General features: G+C 37.0%; 1 long non-coding RNA gene across 1 annotated transcript in view; it reads right to left on the bottom strand.

Moving 5' to 3' along the window:
- The window catches only part of LOC144582199 (uncharacterized), a 314,333-nt gene that overhangs the window by 152,307 nt on the left and 141,308 nt on the right, over positions 1-20,718 (bottom strand). The window lies entirely within an intron of this gene.

Below are 20,718 nucleotides of genomic sequence, written 5' to 3'. Positions count from 1 at the left end.
CATTTTCATAATTGCTTGGAACTCCGAGATGATCCTCTGTAACAGCACACCTCTTCAGACTTCTAAGAAGTATATTATGGAAGATACTGTCCTACTGTGGGCTGGGGGGAAAGGGAAGCTTGCCAGATGAAAGAAGTGAGGTTTGATCATCAGTCTTTGCATTCACCTCTCATTTACAATTTGTTAATAGAACAGAGATTGAAATGTAGATCCTGGAGAACTTGATGTTTAAGTGAATGATTATCTTTTGATAATATAGAAAATTACTTCTAATAAAAAGAATAGATAAATCTTTCAGAAGTAGCTACAGAAAACTCCTGTGAGCTCTTGTTAACATTTAATCAGATGAAAGTATAAATTCACGAAACACTTGGATATAAAATGAAAATCTTAGGCTAGATTTGGAATGAAATCATGTACTGTGACTGACTGTAGCACTGTTATACCAGAACTTCCACTGAGATATGATACACTGTCCTGATATCTCAGTGAACTCTTGTAACACAAAATTTCCATCTCATAATTTATTAATGACAGTGACTAAAGAATTCTCAATGTAATTCAATGCTTTTCATCTTTACAAGTTGCATATAATAAAAATATTTGAGAAATTCTTTAAAACTCAACAAATGATTTTTAATATAGCTAAATCTGTTCACAGTTGTTTTAATATATTTAAACGAAATACCATCATTTTGTAAAATAACAAAGAATGTCATTTTATAGCCTACAAATTAAGAAATTCCCCACCTTTAAATGGTTCCCAACTTGCCTTCTTGATATTCTGCATCATAGAAATCCTACTTTTGGCAACACGTCGCCATCATGGTCTGTGAGTGAGAATTTTGCTAGGTGTTTTATATTTATTATCTTATTTAATACTTAAAACAACCCAACAAAGTGAGTAGACTAAAAATAATCTCCAATATTCTAGATAATAAAACTGAGATTCCAGAGGAGGCAGAGCTGGGATTGAATGCCAGTCTCCTGACTACAAAGCTCCTTGACTTAACCCACTGTTCTCTGTGATACTTAGTTAATTATTTCATACATGTTCCTATTTAAATTGTTTTAGTAGTCATGGAAGGCTTAAAAGGAAAGATACATTCACAATAATATGCCCCTATTTCATTAGCAAGCTTCTGGGTAGTATAAAATATCACTACATTCATTTGACTGACAACTAACCTCCACTCTTCAATTCGAAGTCAAAAGACCATAATCTTATGATTTCTTCTTCCTTTTTGGAAGTCCTGCTGTCTCTTCAAGGTCTTTACAAATGGAACTTAAACTTGATTAACTGTAGTATAAGCTAAACACCAAATAAAAATCAATGAGGCATATAGGCATGGCAAAGGAAAGCAGCTCTAAAACTCAACACAGCTTCACCAGAAAGCTGGTGGATACTCATATGCCATTTTGGTTTTTGTATAAAGTAATTTTAATTCCAAAGCTGATAAAAGGGAGAGGGAATCATATGATTAATTTGGCCTGGAGTACAGGAGAAGTTGGAAGTGGTATGATTAAAGGAGTCTAAAAGGGCATCCTATCAATCAACCAAAATTATTTATTAAATATTTACCATCACCCCCATTACACCACAATGTTTAGAATCCCAGCCCTTGAGTTATCAATTGTGGTTAAAACACCAACTATAAGTATATCTTAATGTGAATATATATATTACCTGGAGAGAAAATGGCATTAACTCTTTGGCAATCTCTATTACAGTAGTATTAATATAATACAGAACCCAAAGAGAATAGAATAAAATACAGCTTAACTGAATGATTCTGGAAAGGTCACATCAGTGAAGTGGAGCCCTGTAAAACCAAAGACATACCAGAACTGTGCAGCTTAGTTCTAGAAGGTTGCATCCATGTCCTAGGTATGTACTAGATAGTTTAAAAATGAAATAAAAGGTAGTGTTGAGACAGAATATTGGGACCAAGACCCCAAGCTTATATGCAACTCATGAGAGCTTTTTTTTTTTTTTTTTTGTCCTCCAATCGTCTATGTTAGTAGGTGACTTATTTATAGTGTGAAATGCATAATGCATTCTGGCATCTGAAGCTGAAGCCCCACAAGGAGAAAAATGTCCCTCCCTATTCAATGGAGGAAAAGGTCACAGAGGTATATTACATAAAACTAGTATTATATATAAGCATAACTCCTGTTCTAAGAGAACTACAAAGGGACGTACATGGATTTTCTGGTATCCTCTCATCTACAAGAGCATTCATCTTCCAACACAGCACGTTCTCTATTCAGTAGTTTAACTGGCTCTCCAAAGGGAAAAAGAAAGTTTCATATAACCATTACTGCTTTAAGAGCATATAGTAACAAATTTAGAAAAATAATAATAAAATATACAATAATCTTAGCTGTAAATTCCATATCACTAACTTCAGTGTGACTTTCTGTTTCCTACAGTATAGTGACAGTGGATTTCAGTCTCAATTTCTTTTTCATTCTATCCTCAACCACAGTGCCACAAAATCAGACTGTGTATAAATGTTTAATTACCATCTGATTAGAAAAAAAGTCACTGAGATCATTGACAAATTGGTATAGTTCTGATATAAATGTTTTTGCTATTTTCTTTTACATTAAAGGGTGAGACTAAAATGAAACAACAAAGACACAGGTCAGATTTCACTGAACTTTTGATGATGTCTGCAACTTCTTTGCTAAATTATGTAACAGTTTTTAAATATTAGAAGAGGGGGATGGATCCAAGACAGCCAACTAGGAGCAGCTCAGGACTGCAGCTCCCAGTGAAAGCGCAGAGGGTGAGTGGACGCTGCATTTCCAGATAGATTTTTATTGCCCACAGACCAGGAGATTCCCAGGCAGAGGAGCCCCATGGGTCACCAATGTGGCTGTTTTCGCCAGTGTGGCTGTTTTGGCTGGTGCCCCGGTGTGGCGGTTCTCCATACAAAATACACAGATCTGGGCACTGTTTTAGCTGACAAATGGAACCCATTCAACTGATTAAAAAGGGGACTGAAACAGGGAGCCAGGCCAGGAGATTCCTGGGCAAAAAAGTGCCACAAATCTCAGCGTGGCTGTTTCAGCCAGCACAGGTGCAGTGGGTCACCACACGGGAAATCACACAGATTCCAGCGCCTTTTCAACAGGCGACCTGGGACACAGACTTGACTGTTCAACTAAAAAAAAAAAGTGCTCTGAGGCAAGGAGCCAGGTGTTCAGGTTCAGCTGGTCCCATCCCCACAAAAAAAAAGCAATTGGAAACACTCTGGAATGAGAGTTTCACAGCAAACACAGCTGAACCTGGGACGGTCCAGCTCTGTGGGGGAGGGGCGCCAACCATTACCGAGGCAGTCCACCAGTACGGAGGTAATTTGCCATTGTTGAGGCAGCCTGCCATTACATTGAGAGTCCACCATTATAGAGGTAGGCTGTCATTGCTGAGGCAGTTCTAAACAGGACTGCAGGGAAGTTCACACAGCAGCTGGGCAGAGCCCACAGCAGCTCAGCAAAGCCTCTGCAGGCAGACAGCAACTAGGCTGCCTCCTCACTGGGCAGGGCAGCCCTGAAAAAAGGCAGCAGCACAACAGAAACTCATAAATAAAGCCCTAACTCCTCAGGACAGAGCACCTGTGGGAAAAAAGAGGGTTTATGAGTTCTGCTGCAGCAGACTTAGACGTACCCACCCAGCAACTCTGAATGAACAACAGAACTCACAGCTCAGCACTTGAGCTCCCATAAAGGACAGACTGTCTCCTCAAGTGGCTCCCTGACCTCCATGTATCCAAAGAGTCACCTCAAAAAGGAGAGCTCAAACAGACATCTGGCAAGTATCCTTCAGGGGCAAAGATAGCAGAAGAAACCGGCAGCAACACTTACTGTTCTGCAGCTGCTGCAGGTGATACCCAGAGAAGCAGGGCCTGGAGTGGATCTCAGTAGTCCTACAGCATAGGGGCCTGACTGGTAGAAGGAAAACTAAGAAACAGAAAGAAATAACTTCATCATCAACGAACTGGATGTCCACTCAGAGACCCAATCTGAAAGTCAACAACTACAAAGACGACAGGTGGATAAATCCACAAAATGGGAAGAAACCAGTGCAAAAAGGATGAAAGCACCTGAAACCAGAATGCCTCTCCCCCTATCTGGGATCACAACTCCTCACCAGCAAGGGAATAAGGCTGCATGGAGAATGAGTGTGATGAACTGACAGAATCAGGCTTCAGAAGGTGGGTAATAAGAAACTTCTGTGAGCTAAAAGAACATGTTCTAACCCAATGCAAAGAAATAAGAATCTTGAAAAAAGATTTGATGAAATGCTGATGAGAATAAACAACTTAGGAATATAAGTGAATTGATGGAGCTGAAAAACACAACACAAGAACTTTGCAAAGCGTACACAAATTTCAACAGCTGAATTGACCAAGGAGAAAAAAGAATATCAGAGATTGAAGATCAACTCAATGAAATAAAACAAGAAGGCAAGATTAGAGAAAAAAGGGTAAAAAGGAATGAACAAAGTCTCCAAGAAATATGGACAAGAAAAATGTGACAGAGAGAATGAATCCAAGCTGGAAAATACTCTTCAGGATAGTATCCAGGAAAATTTCCCCAACCTAGCAAGGCAGGCCAATATTCAAGTCCAGGAAATAGAGAGAGCACCACAAAGATATTCCTCAAGAAGAGCAACCCCAAGGCACATAATCGTCAGATTCACTAGGGTTGAAATGAAGGAGAAAATGCTAAGGGCAGCCAGAGAGAAAGGTCGGGTTACACACGAAGGGAAGCCCAGCAGACTCACAGCAGATCTCTCAGCAGAAACCCTACAAGCCAGAAGAGAGTGGGGACCAATAATCAACATTCTTAAAGAAAAGAACCCAGAATTTCATATCCAGCCAAACTAAGCTTTGTAAGTGGAGGAAAAATAAAATCCTTTACGAACAAGCAAATACTCAGAGATTTCATCACCACCAGGCCTGCCTTACAAGAGCTCCTGAAAGAGGCACTAAACATAGAAAGGAACAAGTACCAGCCACTTCAAAAACATACCAAATGGTAAAGAGCATCAACACAATGAAGAAACTGCATCAACTAATGGGCAAAACAGCAAGCTAGCATCAAAATGGAAGGATCAAATTCACACATAACAATATTAACACTAAATGTAAATGGAATAAATGCCCCAATCAAAAGACACAGACTGGCAAATTGGATAAAAAGCCAAAACCCATCGGTGTGCTGTATCCAGGAAACTTATCAGACATGCAAGGATACACAAAGCCTCAAAATAAAGGGATGGAGGAAGATTTACCAAGCAAATGGGGAGAAAAAAAAAAGCAGGAGTTGCAATCCTAGTCTCTGATAAAATAGACTTTAAAGCAACAAAGATCAAAAGAGACAAAGAAGAACAATACATAATGGTAAAACGATCAATGCAACAAGAAGAGCTAACAGCCCTAAATATATATGCACCCAATACAGGAGCACCCAGAAACATAAGGCAAGTTCTTAATGACTTACAAAGAGACTTAGACTCCCATACAATAACAGTGGGAGACTTTAACACCTCATTGTCAATATTAGACAGATCAACTAGAGAGAAAATTAACAAGGATATCCAGGACTTGAACTCAGACCTGGACCAAGCAAACCTAATAGACATTTAGAGAACTCTCCACCCCAAATCCACAGCATATACATCCTTCTCAGCACCACATCACACCTACTCTAAAATTGACCACATAATTGGAAATAAATCACTCTTTAGCAAATGCAAAAGAATGGAAATCATAAAAAACAGTCTCTCAGAGCACTGTGTAATCAAGTTAGAACTCAGAATTGAGAAACTAACTCAGAACCACAGAGGCTCATGGAAACTAAACAACTGGCTCTTGAATGTTGACTGGATAAACAATGAAATGAAGGCAGAAATAAAGATGCTCTTCAAAATCAACGAGAATAAAAACACAAGATATCAGAGTCTCTGGGACACATTTAAAACAGTCTCTGGAGGAAAATATACAGCAATATATGCCCACATGAGAAGCAAGGAAAGATATAAAATCGACACCCTATTGTCAGAATTGAAAGAGCTAGAGAAGCAATATCAAAAAAACTCAAAACCTAGAAGAAGACAAGAAATAACTAGGATCAGAGCAGAACTGAAGGAGATAGAGACACAAAAAACCCTTCAAAAAATCAATAAATCCAGGAGCTGGTATTTTGAAAAGATCACCAAAATAGACAGACCACTAGCCAGATGAATAAAAAAGAAAATAGAGAATAATCAAATAGATGCAATAAAAAATGATAAAGGGGATATCACCAGAGATTCCACAGAAATACAAACCATCATCAGAGATTATTACAAACAACTCTATGCACATAAACTAGTAAACCTGGAGGAAATGGATAAATTCCTGGACACTTGCATCCTTCCAAGCCTAAACCAGGAAGAAGTCGAAACCCTGAATAGACCAAGAACAAGGTCTGAAGTTGAGGCAGCAATAAAAAGCCTACCACCCAAAAAAAGCCCAGGTCCAGATGGGTTCACAGCTGAATTCTACCAGATATACAAAGAGGGGCTGGTACCATTCCTTCTGAAACTATTCCAAACAATCCAAAAAGAGGGAATCCTTCCCAAATCCTTTTATGAGACCAACATCATTCTGATACCAAAACTCGGCAGAGACTCAGAAAGAAAAGAAAACTTCAGGCCAATATCCATGATGAACATAGATGCAAATATCTTCAATAAATACTGGCAAACTGATTGCAACAGCACATCAAAAAGCTTATCCACCATAATCTAGTAGGCTTCATCCGGAGATGCAAGGCTGGTTCAACATATGCAAGTCTGTAAACATAATTCAGCACTTAAACAGAACCAAAGACAAAAACCACATGATTATCTCAATTGATGCACAGAAGGCCTTTGACAAAATTCAACAGCCCTTTATGCTAAAAACCTTAAATAAACTAGGTACTGATGGACTGTATCTCAAAATAATAAAAGAAGTTTATGACAAACCAACAGCCAATATCATACTGAATGGGCAAAAACTGGAAGCATTCCCTTTGAAATCTGGCACTAGACAAGAATGCCCTATCTCACCACTCCTATTCAATATAGTACTGGAAGTTCTAGCCAAAGCAATCAGGCAAGCAAGAGAAATAAAGAGCATTCAAATAGGAAAGGAGGGAGTAAAATTATCTATTCGCAGATGACATGATTGTATATCTAGAAGACCCCCATCGTCTCAGCCCAAAATCTCCTGAAACTGATAAGCAACTTCAGCAAAGTCTCAGGATACAAAATCAGTGTGCAAAAATCACAAGCATTCCTATACACCAAAAACAGACTTAAAGAGAGCCAAACCAAGAACAAACTGCCATTCACAATTGCTACAAAGAGAATAAAATATCTAGAAATACAACTAACAAGAAATGTAAATGACCTCTTCAAGGAAAACTATGAACCACTGCTCAACGAATTAAGAGAGGACACAAACAGATGGAGAAACATTCCATGTTCATGGTTAGGAAGAATCAATATTGTGAAAATGACCACATTGCCCAAAGTAATTTACAGATTCAATGCTATCCCCATCAAGCTACCAATGACCTTCTTCACAGAACTGGAAAAAAACACCTTAAACTTCATATGGAACCAAAAGAGAGTCCGCATAGCCAAGTCAATTCTAAGCAAAAAGAACAAAGCCAGAGGCATCACACTACCGGACTTCAAACTATAGTACAAGGCTACAGTAACCAAAACAGCATGGTACTGGTACAAAAACAGAAATATAGAGCAATGGAACAGAACAGAGGCCTCTGAGGCACCACAACACATCTACAACAATCCGATCTTTGACAAACCTGACAAAAACAAACAATAGAGAAGGAGTCCCTGTTTAATAAATGGTGTTGGGAAAACTGGCCAACCATGTGCAGAAAACAGAAAATGGACCTCTTCCTGAAACCTTATACTAAAATTAACTTCAGATGGATTAAAGACTTAAACATAAGACCTAACACCCTAAAAGAAACCCTAGAAGAAAATCTGGGCAAAACCATTCAGGACATAGGTGTAGACAAGGACTTCATGACCAAAACACCAAAAGCATTGGCAACAAAAGTCAAAATAGACAAATGGGACCTAATCAAACTGCACAGCTTCTGCACAGCAAAAGAAACAGCCATTAGAGTGAATCGGCAACCAACAGAATGGGAAAAAATTTTTGCAATCTACCCATCTGACAAAGGGCTGATATCCAGAATTTACAAAGAACTAAAACAGATTTACAAGGAAAAAAACAAACAAGCCCATTCAAAAGTGGGCAAAGGATATGAACAGATACTTTACAAAAGAAGACATACATGAGGCCAACAAACATATGAAAAAATACTCATCATCACTGGTCATTAGAGAAATGCAAATCAAAACCACATTGAGATACCATCTCACACCAGTTAGAATGGTGATCATTAAAAACTCTGGAGACAACAGATGCTGGAGAGGATGCAAAGAAATAGGAATGCTTTTACACTGTTGGTGGGAGTGTAAATTAGTTCAACCATTGTGGAAGACAGTGTGGCGATTCCTCAAGGACCTAGAAATAGAAATTTCATTTGACCCAGAAATCCCATTACTAGGTATATATCCAAAGGATTATAAATCATTCGCTATAAGGACACATGCACACGAATGTTCATTGCAGCACTGTTTACAATAGCAAAGACCTGGAACCAACCCAAATGCCTATTCATGATAGACTTGACAGGGAAAATGTGGCATGTATACACCAGGGAATATTATGCAGCCATCAAAAACGATGAGTTCGTGTCCTTTGTAGGGACATGGATGAACCTGGAAACCATCATTCTCAGCAAACTGACACAAGAACAGAAAATCAAACACCACATGTTCTCACTCATAGGTGAGTGTTGAACAATGAGAACACATGGACACAGGGAGGGGAGCATCACACACTGGGCTCTGTCGGGGGAAATAAGGGAAGGACAGTGAGGCGTGGGGAATTGGGGAGAGATAGCATGAGGAGAAATGCCAGATATAGATGATGGGAAGGAAGGCAGCAAATTACACTGCCATGTGTGTACCTATGCAACAATCTTGATGTTTTTCACATGTACCCCAAAACCTGAAATGCAATTAAAAGTAAATAAATAAATATATAAAAATATTAGAAGAGTATTTTCTTACATTTATGTGCTATTTCCAATGTAATAGCTACAAACAATACAATTTCAAGATGAATCCATATTGTTAATATTTTGTCAATAATTTTTAAGTCTAGATAAAGAAGAAAACAATAATTTGTGGCATTCATGACTTTTATATTATTAATATTTTCATCATAATCAATTTAAAACTACCCACACTGGTCTGAGAGGAGTGGCATACCATTAAAAGACATATGCATAATACATACAGACAAAATTGATGGAAATAACATCAATAGCATAAGTAAGAGGAAATTGTAGTAAAATAATTATGAAAGGACAGGCCTGCAGCATTTATTACCTTTGCTTTTAACATAATGTTCAATTTTTTAATATAATTTAAGTTTATCAGCAAAATTGCTGAAACTTTGATTGTCAGTTCTTGTGAGCTGACTAGTACACCTCCCCATATTAGTCTTTCTAGATATTCAGTTGTAGAATTATTTTAGAAATTCCTTACTAGAACTTTTTTGCTTTTAAGATTCTCATTATTATTTCCTGAAATGAAATGCAATTTAAGAGATAACCAATGGACGTAAAGGAAGGTGGGCAATTATCCATTAAGGAGCAAACTATGTGACAGTGAAAGGAACACAGGATTTGGAGTCAGAAGACCAAGACCTGGGCATAAGACTTAGTCCTATTAACTTAAATGTATCTTTTAAATTTTGACCTTCAGGATTCTTTTCTGTAAAACACAACTAATAGCCACTGACTTTGCAGGCTTTTTTTTTAATGAAAAATACATGAGAATAGCTATGAATGTTTTTATAATTAAAAATTACAATACAAAATAAATCATCTTATAATATGCTATTGTTTTTTGTGGGTTTTTTTTTGTTTTGTTTTGTTTTTTGAGACGGAGTTTCACTCTTGTTACCCAGGCTGGAGTACAATGGCGCGATCTCAGCTCACCGCAACCTCCGCCTCCTGGGTTCAGGCAATTCTCCTGCCTCAGCCTCCTGAGTAGCTGGGATTACAGGCACGCACCACCATGCCCAGCTAATTTTTTGTGTTTTTAGTAGAGACGGGGTTTCACCATGTTGACCAGGATGGTCTTGATCTCTTGACCTCGTGATGCACCCTCCTCGGCCTCCCAAAGTGCTGGGATTACAGGCGTGAGCCACCGTACCCAGCCAAGAAGCCACTTTCTGAGATAAAAACATAAAACTTTTCTAAAGGTATAACACAAATGAAACACAAATTCTGGAGAAATAGGAACACTTTTACACTATTAGTGGGAGTGTAAATTAGTTCAACCATTGTGGAAGACAGTGTGGTGATTCCTCAAGGACCTAGAAATAGAAATTCCATTTGACCCAGTAATCCCATTACTGGGTATATATCCAAAGGATTATAAATCGTTCTACTGTAAGGACACATGCACACGAATGTTCATTGTAGCACTGTTTACAATAGCAAAGACCTGGAACCAACCCAAATGCCCATCGATGATAGACTGAACAGGGTAAATGTGGCCCATATACACCATGGAATATTATGCAGCCATCAAAAACGATGAGTTTGTATCCTTTGTAGGGACATGGATGAACCTGGAAACCATCACTTTCAGCAAACTGACACAAGAACAGAAAATTAAACACCACATGTTCTCACTCATAGGTGGGTGTTGAACAATGAGAACATATGGACACAGGGAGGGGAGCATCACACACTGGGGTCTGTAGGAGGGAAATAGGGGAGGGACAGTGGGGGGTGGGGATTTAGGGAAAGGTAGCATGGGAGAAATGCCAGATATAGGTGACAGCGAGGAAGGCAGCATATCACCCTGTCATATGTGTACCTATGCAACAATCTTGCCTGTTCTTCAAACATGTACCCCAAAACCTAAAATGCAATTAAAAAAAAGATTTTTCTATGCCTTAGTGTTGTGTCCTTAAGAAGATAACAAATCCAACAAGTAAAGAATGTTTAGAAACACTGTCTTTTTTTTTCCTCCTTTTTGCTTTTAATACCTAACTCCAAGTGTAAGTTTGATGCCCCACCTCTGACTGGTCCTTCGACTTGCTGCTTCCTCCTCATAGGCCTGTCCCCTAACTCCTGAGCTTCCAGACTCCAACTCCCTGGCCCATGACAGAATATTTGCTTCCAATTTAGGTAAAAATAAAATTACAGTCAATACACAACCTTCAATACAAGTAAGAATCATTTTGCATACAAGGGAATATGACAACTGCCTGCCTGATATAGAGTCGGATGAAGAAGTGAAAATGCCTCATGGGTAATTCCTGAGATAATGTGAGTCCTTCCTGGAACTTATTTATTACACAGTATGTTCTTTCTGAAATATTTTTCTTGGGAACTTAAAATATAAACCTCGACCACTGACAAGGTGGCATTTTTCGATTAAGCCATGGGAAATCTAGCATGATTTACAAATACAACAGTCTAAGAATAACAGCCTTTCTGCCATCGTGATTGGCATCATTATTATAGACTCTATTATAATCTTATCTCGTTGTCCAACAAAGCTATTCATTCAGCGACTAAGCTCACGTCAAAGACCAGGCAGAGTTTACTTACTTGCAGGAAAAAAAAAAAAACAAAAAAAGCTTTTTAAAAACACAATCTCATTGCAGAGACAGAACCAAGAGTACCTATGACATTGTGTGAGGTGCTTATGATATAAAGTGGCAGCAAATGAACTCAAAACAGAAATACCAGCTGAGAAGGTGTTTAATCTTCAAGGTGTGAGGTATTATATTCTAGCACTCTCTCTGACTGATATCAGATGTGCAGGGAAAAAACTATCTAGAACATATGAGAAAAAGCACACATGTGTCCCTTTGATGTCTGTGTTGGCAAAGCACCTCAGCGTTCATGTCCAGTCTTTAATAAAACAGCTGAAGTTCCTGTTTGTAAATATAGGAAGCTAAGAGATTGCTCCGTAGCACACACAAAAATGTAACTTCACTTCAATGGATGCCTTAAACCGCTCATCTCAACACACACACACACACACACACACACACACACCCCTTAGAGTTATTTTGTAGGGGATTCCATACCTATTTTTACCATGGCCTGCAATTTTCAAAATTTTTTTACTGTGGAAAAGTAATGAATACCTACAAACCCTTCAACACTCCTTTTTTCACCATGAAGGAGAGAGAGAATACAGCAGAATGTCCATATATTTAAATGTCGAGAGAAGTTGGAGTCTCTCTTTCCCATAAAGAAGAAGCTGAAAGCCATAAGCACATTGTTAATAAATCCAATATAGGTCTCTACACAAGGAATGATCAATGAACTGCAAAACTAGTTTCTGAGCAGAAGTCAGGGACAGATGTAGTAGCATCAAGCAAAGACAAGGAAAAAAGGACAGATTTTGTCAATGATTCAGGCACTTCTGAAGTGTCCTGACCTCCAAATCCATAAAGGGAATAAGGGCTTGCCAGACACCCAATGTGAAGAGGTTACTCTTAACACCAGAAAATTCAATCTTCATGTACTTGAATCGACCTTCCTTCCAGGTGGCTCATGCTGAGAACCACACAGCCCACAGCGTGCAGACAGCATGTCCTCCACCCTCAGTAATGATGCTCACATGAGCTTCCATACTCCTCTGAACCTACTACCTCATGCCACCTCCTACCAATAATACGTGAAACCCAGAAGACAGTGAAATGAATCTATGTTTTGTAAGCTGGTCTATTCCATTCATCCAAGACAGATGTGTAGAATTTTAGGAACTAAGTATTAAAACAGAAATTTGAGATCACTTAATCCCAACCCTACCCTATAAGAGAATTCCTTAAAGGGCTCTTCAGACTGTGGTGGTGTTTCTTTGGCCTCAGCACACTATATGCATTGAGAACCTGCAGTTATTAATGATGGTCCAAATTTGGGCCACCATAAATTTTAAGAAAATTCATCCTCCTTGAGCTGATATCTGGTTCCCTGTGTTTTATATATGGAGATTCTGGCGGGTCTGAGAGAAAAAGAGAGGGATAAGATGCATTTTTTTAAGAGATCATAAGTCTAATATTATACTTTTTAGTTCTAAAAAGGTTTTAATATTGACATCAAGTATACCAACACCCAATTTTTAGGACATGATACATTTTCTAGAAAATTATCAGTCTCTCAATGTGGTGACATTCATATTAACTATGATTTCTTAAATATTACTGATGAAAATTCTGCAATTGTGTTTGTAAATCCTTTCAGTAAACTACAGGATAATTTAATTAAAATTAAGATGATTTCATGAAAAAGAGATTAGTGTCTTTTATTATCTTCTCACATATTTCAGACTTTAATTCTACTTTTCAGTTGGAAAAGTAACTTTTCTGCTTTTGAATATGGAAGGAAAAAGGTTGAATAGAGATATATCTGTCATCCAAGAAATACAGCATCTAGTGAAACAGTGGGCTTGTCTCTTCTTGTACCTCTGTAGCAGTCTTTTTCACAGTTGTCTGCTCATTTTGGCCTTTCCTCTGTTTTGATGTTCTTCCAAACTTCTGCCCATTTTTAAATGTATGTAACAAGGCCCTCCTCATTCCAACTTTTGAGTCCTTTAAAACCTGAATTAATCATGTTTTCTGTGAAGTGTCATTGATTTCTTTGTTTCTCTCTCCTTTATTTTTTTTCTAAAAATAATTAGTGATTTTACTCTCAGATTTCCACATGCTTATTTCTAAGACCTAATGTCGCTTTAATAGTATCTGCTTTTATGATATGCCTGTCTCTTTTTTGTCAGCCTTTGGAACCAAGCTTCTATGAAATCTAGAGGTATCCTTAACTAGAACTAAGGTTTCTGTTTTATGTATCCTAAGATATTTTCGCCCAAGATGGTTATCTTTCACACAACTAGAAAATTGCTTTATTTCATCCTACTAATAAAGTCTTATCAGGGCTCTGTGTTATGACTATCTTAGAATTCTCATGTAAGATGGTTTCATGAAGATGCATATTAAGACTTGTATTTGAATTAAGAAATGAAGTCAGACTTTTTCTGACAGACAGTAAATGTTTGGCTGATTGATTTGAAAAGATAATGGGCTTTGCCAAATAGGTAAATGATAAATATTGTCCATAAATTATTTCTATAGTCCTGAGATTTTGAAAATAGTGTATTTAAAGTATATAAAAAGAAATCATTTAATCAAAACTATTGCATTTATTAATAGATGTGCACCAAAATGAATAAAAGTTATCGAATACATCACAACAAAGCCTTTTTAATATACTTTCTATAAATTGAGGAAGAAAATAACCCTAATAACAGGGTAACAAATCATTTTGCAAATCAGGATCAAAATGGACGGGAACTTAATTGAATTGTCAGTTGATAGATAATTAAAAATATTTTTGACGATAGATCACCAGAAGGATTTTTCAGCACATAACTTGGAAGGCGTTCAAAGAATTGAATGACATTGCTCTACTAAAACTCCTTCCATTTCTATCTACTTATTTACAATAACAAGCTTTCTCAGTGCTTACATATATATAAAATATTAAAAATATGAATATAATTGATGTTGACTCTAACCTCAACCTATTATTTAATTAATATTAAAAAATTAATATTTATCAAGGAATAGGCTATTCCTTTTACTAAGGGATTCATTTTTGGTATGGTTTTTCTTTTTACCTTTAATAAGTATTTATGAAAATTTATTTTGTTTCAATTATGTACTGCTAATAATAAGTATTTATCAAAATTTGTTTTGTTTCAATTATGTACTGCTAATAATGTTCATAAAACTAAATCTGGAAGAAATTTGAGCCTTATGGAAAACTAAAAGCAATTAAATTTTAATTTATGCATGTATTTCAGAGTTACAGAGATACATGATAGGTGATCAATAAAAGACTCTCAGAAATATAAATGTATATTGCATTAGGGTAAAAGTTTACAAGAGAAATATGGAAATATGCATTCAAAGAAGAAAACAAAGACAAATTTCCCAACTCTTAAGAATTCATTTATATATTTTTAAATAAATGCTAACAGGTGTCTTTAATCACAGAATTTCAAAACTGGAAAAAAATTAAACATTAACTATTAAACTGCTCTTCATTACTTGCCTATATTACTCCAAATAATTCTGAACAATTTTGTAAGTCTTCAAACACTCAATTGACTTCTAATTTTTTCTATATTAAGTGGTTACCAAAGATATAATTTCTGGTGCAATATAAATATTAACATTTAAAATTTAAAAAAACAATTACATTACTTTTTAAAATATAGCCCATGGGAACCCAAACACTATGATAATTTGACACGACCGTCATCTCTGCCCTTCCTGTCTTAGGTGTACTTCTGCAATACCGCTTCTCTTCTCCTCTCATCTCCTCTTACCCTCTTCTGAATGCTTCCCTCATGCTGCAGCTATCCAGGGATTTTCATAAAGTCAACATTTTTTCTAAACTTATTTTTAAAACTCGATTTCTCTTTTTGATTGAAACATTTTTATAGATATATTATAGTTGTACATATTTTGGGGAAATATGTAATATTTTTATGTATACACCAGATGTAATGATCTAATTAGAGTAACTGGGCTATTCATCACCTCAAACATGGATGGATCTCTTTACAAAGGCTAGATTCTTAGAGTCCTCATTCCAGAATAAGCATACATATAAAGCACATCTACTGCAAGCATTAAATGTACAGGAAAGGCATTTGGCACTAAATCATATATAAGTAAACATCAAAATAATAGAGAAATTATATTGTGTCTCAATTTTCGATTTTTTTAAAAGTTCCTCCTGAAATGGTTCAATAGCTGATCAAATACTTACCACCTGGTATACTGAATGTCCTTGAACAGTATCTTCTGCTCCTCAGTTACCATTAGTTAAGTACACTCTTAATATTTTGTTTAGTTCTTTAGTTAATACATGTTGACATTGCTGGAATTAAAACAAAGGAGAACAAGGTTGCCAAAGACTCTTAGATATTGTCCAACCCTTTATCCCAAATCTGTCCTGGTTAATATTCTCAGCCGACTCATGGTAGCCCAAAATTGAAAGGGTAACAATGCTGGAACTAGATTATGGGCCCTTTCACACTGGTCTGCTGGTAATAATGTAAACAAGTCAAGTTCTGGCAGTACAGTTAAGAATGGAAACAGCTGCAAATGGAATGGAACCAATAAGATAACTTATCTCCCTCGTCCACCAAGAAAATTTACTTGCTGCAATTCTACCAATATTCTTCTCTTTGCTGAAAATCTTTTTCATTTAGGAATGAAAACAGTGAGGAGTAAAAAAACCATAGATTGGAAATTATTACCTGGGCTCTAGGTCTGCTTCTGCCTCTAACCATCTGTGAATCCATAAAAAGCTATACCTTATATGGATTGTAACAAATGATGTCTGGTGCCCTATGTATCAAATTTTGTAATATTAGGAATTTAAGCATTCATAAGTGATCCTTCTGCTCCTGGGCATATATAACCAAATCAAATACTAATCCTACAGAAATCACACATAAGTGTAAGTACCACACTTACATACAGGCACTGTATTTAGTGTTAAAACCAAACTTCCTCCTTTCCAGTGTAAGGAGATTGGTCTCCACATAATTTTTTTTATCCCACATGAACCACTGATGAGTTAAAAATGGAGAACTCAGAGAAATACTTGAATTAAAGTGGTATAATTTATTTAATCAACTATATGAAACTAAAATATGGTTATTTTCAAATACAATACCCATTTCCATAGACATTTCTTGTGTTTTTCTTCCTAAACAAACTTTACATTACTCCAACTCAGCAAACTCACCTTGAACTTCTTTTTGGTTCAATCATACCTATGATCTCAGCGAGTTCTGCCAGCATTCACTGTTTTCGCTACTACCTAACCCTGTTGTCACAGATGTCATCTTTCTTACTTTACATCCAATCATCCTTCCTCTTTTTGGATAAAACTGAAAAGTGCCTTTCACATTCAATCATAAAAAGAGATTTAATCTTCGTAACTAACAAAAATATATGTTACAGACAAGAATGAGGATATTTTGTCATTCTTCCAATTTTTCACATAATCTGGTTTTATTCCCTATAACCAGTTTATTTAATATGCTTTTCTCGGTGATTTAATGGAGCACTTTTTTTGTGTGTGTGAGGTGGAGTTTTGCTCTTTCACCCAGGCTGGAGTGAAGTGGCACAATCTCGGCTCACTGTAACTTCCACCTTCCAGTTTCAAGCTATTCTCCTACATCAGCCTCCTGAGTAGATGGGATTAGAGGCATCTGCCACCATGCCCAGCTAATTTTTATATTTTTAGTAGAGATGGGGTTTCACCACATCGGCTAGTCTGGCCCTGAAATCCTGACCTCATGATCCCTCCACCTCGGCTTCCCAAAGTGCTGGGATCACAGGCGTGAGCCACCGCACCCAGCCAATAGAACACTTTCCAATAATTTGTTTGAAAACCTTGTTCAAATACATTATCTAATTTGACTCTTTTAATTAGTCTGGATATGAAAAGGCAAATGTAATCTTCATTTTATAGATGAGGAAGGAGAGGCAAGAAGGTGCAGAAAAGTAAGCTACAATATATCCCAGGATGCCAGAAATATTAACCCCCTTAACATTTGCTGCATCCTCCTCCCACCACTGGATACTATGTTTGTTGTATTTTCATCTTGTTTCTAAAATCAGCTCAACTTCAGTACCTATTTTCTGTAAATCTTTTTATTCCAAACTTATTTGATTTAAGTAAACATTAATCAGTTTCTACTAACACGTGTGAGACTCTAGGGCTACAATGATGTACAAAAGTGACATGGTAACTGATCTCGTGGAGCATGGACCAGAGAAAAAGGCATTGCTTGATTCATTCAGAAAGCAAATGGATATTACAACTCTGGCAGTGCTGCACAGTAGAAGTACTCAGTGCTATCAGATCCCGTGCTTGGAAGACTGCAGCTACTCAGAGGAGTTAGGGGAGGCTAGTCTGAAAACAGGACACTTGAGCTTTTGTTGAAGAATAAGGCAGACTAGATGAGAAGGGAGGAAGAGAGGAAACAACACATGCCAAGGCTGTTATTCAGATAAAGCCTGGAACGTGGGGACTGAGGGAAGAAGCCCAGTGTGAAGGGAATCCAGACACTAAAGAAGAGCATAATTTGAGATGAGACCTGAGAAGAATTAGGGGACAGAATTTGTACAGTTTTAGAACCAAAGTTAAGGAGTTTTTCCTTTACCCAAATGCAATGGAATTGCGTAATTTCATTTATATGAAATGTACTGAGTAGGCAAATACATAGAGACAAAAAGTAGATTAGTGGTTGTCAGGGGCTGAGGGGAGCTGAGAGAATGGAGAGTGACTATTAATGGGTAGGAAGTTTCTTTTGGGATGATGAAAATATTCTAAAATTAGATACTGATAATGATTGCAAAATTCTGTGAATATACTATAAAGCACTGAATTATATACTTTAAAGGGGTCAATTTTCTATTGCATAAACTTTATCTTGATAAAGTTATTATTACAAATTTGAAATGGGAATGCATAAAAGATTTTAAGAAGGGGATTCTCTAAATAGACACAATAAAAATGATAAAAGGGGCCAGGCACAGTGGCTCATGCCTGCACTTTGGGAGGCCAAGGCAGGAGGATCACCTGAAGTCAGGAGTTTGAGACCAGCTTGACCAACATGATGAAACCCCATCTCTACTAAAAATACAAAATTAGCCAGACATAGTGGCACATGCCTGTAATCCCAGCTACTTGGGAGGATGAGGCAGAAGAATCACTCAATCTCAAGAGGTAGAGGTTGCAGTAAGCCAAGATTACACCATTGCACTACAGCTGTAGCAACAAGAGGGAAACTTCATCTCAAAAGAAAAAAAAATGATAAAGAGGATATCACCACTGACCCCACAGAAATACAAACCACCATCAGAGAATACTAAACAACTATATGCAAATAAACTAGAAAATCTAGACAAAATGGATTAATTCCTGGACACATAAACCCTCCCAAGACTGAACCGAGAAGAATTTGAATCCCCGAATAGACCAATAACAAGTTCTGAAATCGATGCAGTAATAAATAGTCTACCAAACCAAACAAAGCCCAGGACCAGATAGATTTATGGCTGAATTCTACCAGAAGTACAAAGAAGAGTGGATACCCTTTCTTCTGAAACTATTCCAAACAATTGAAAAGTAGGGACTCCTTCCTAACTCATTCTATAAGGCCAGCATCATCCTGATACCAAAATCTGGCAGAGATACAGCAACAAAAAAGAAAACTTCAGGCCAATATCCCTGATGAACATTGATGCAAAAGTTCTCAACAAAATACTGGAAAACCAGATACAACAACACATGATAAAGCTTATCCACCATGTTCAAGTTGGCTTCATCCATGTGATGCAAGGCTGGTTCAACATACACAAATCAATAAACTTAATTCATCATATAAATAGACCTGAAGACAAAAACCACATGATTATCTCAATAGATGCAGAAAAGACCTTCAATAAAATTCAACATTGCTCTATGTTAAAAACTCTCAGTAAAGTAGGTATTAAAGGAACATATCTCAAAATACTAAGAGCCATTAAGGACAAACCCAAAGCCAATCTCATACTGAATGTGCAAAAGTCAGAAGCATTCCCCTTGAAAACTGGCTCAAACAAGGATACCCTCTCTCACCACTCCTATTCAACATAGTATTGGAAGTTCTGGCCAGGGAAATCAACCAAGATAAGGAAATAAAGGACATTCAAATAGGATGAGAGAAAGTCAAATTGTCTTTATTTGCAGATGACATAATCCTGTATCTAGAGAATCCCATCATCTCAACCCAAAAGCTTCTTAAGCTGATAAGCAACTTCAGCAAAGTCTGAGGATACAAAGCCAATGTATAAAAGTCACAAGCATTTCTATACACTGACAACAGGCAGCAACAGGAGCCAAATCATGAATGAACACCCATTCTCAATTGTTACAGAGAGAATGAAATTCCCAGGAATACAGCTAAGAAGGGAAGTGAAGGACCTCTTGAAGGAGAACTACAAACCACTATTCAAGGAAATCAGAGAGTACACAAACAAATGGAAAGATATTCCATGCTCATGAATAGGAAGAACTAGTATTATGAAAATGGCCATATTGCCCAACATAATTTATAGATTCAATGCTATTCCCACTAAACTACCACTGACATTCTTCATGGAATTAGACGAAACTATTTAAACATTTATATGGAACCAAAGAAGATCTCATATGCCAAGACAGTCTTAAGCAAAAGGAACAAAGCTGGAGGCCTCACACTACTGTACTTCAAACTATACTACAGGGCTACAGTAACCAAAACAGCATGGTGCTGATAAAAAAGCAAACACATAGACAAATGGAACAGAATAGGGGACTCAGAAATAAGACTGCACATCTGTAAGTATCTGATCTTCAATAAACTTGACAAAAACAAACAATGGGAAAATGATTTCCTATTTAAATAAATGTAAAGTAGCTATTATCATA

This window comes from Callithrix jacchus, chromosome 4 (assembly GCF_049354715.1).
Source record: "Callithrix jacchus isolate 240 chromosome 4, calJac240_pri, whole genome shotgun sequence".
Lineage (NCBI taxonomy): Eukaryota > Metazoa > Chordata > Mammalia > Primates > Cebidae > Callithrix > Callithrix jacchus.
This window is presented reverse-complemented; position numbering and strand designations above follow the sequence as displayed.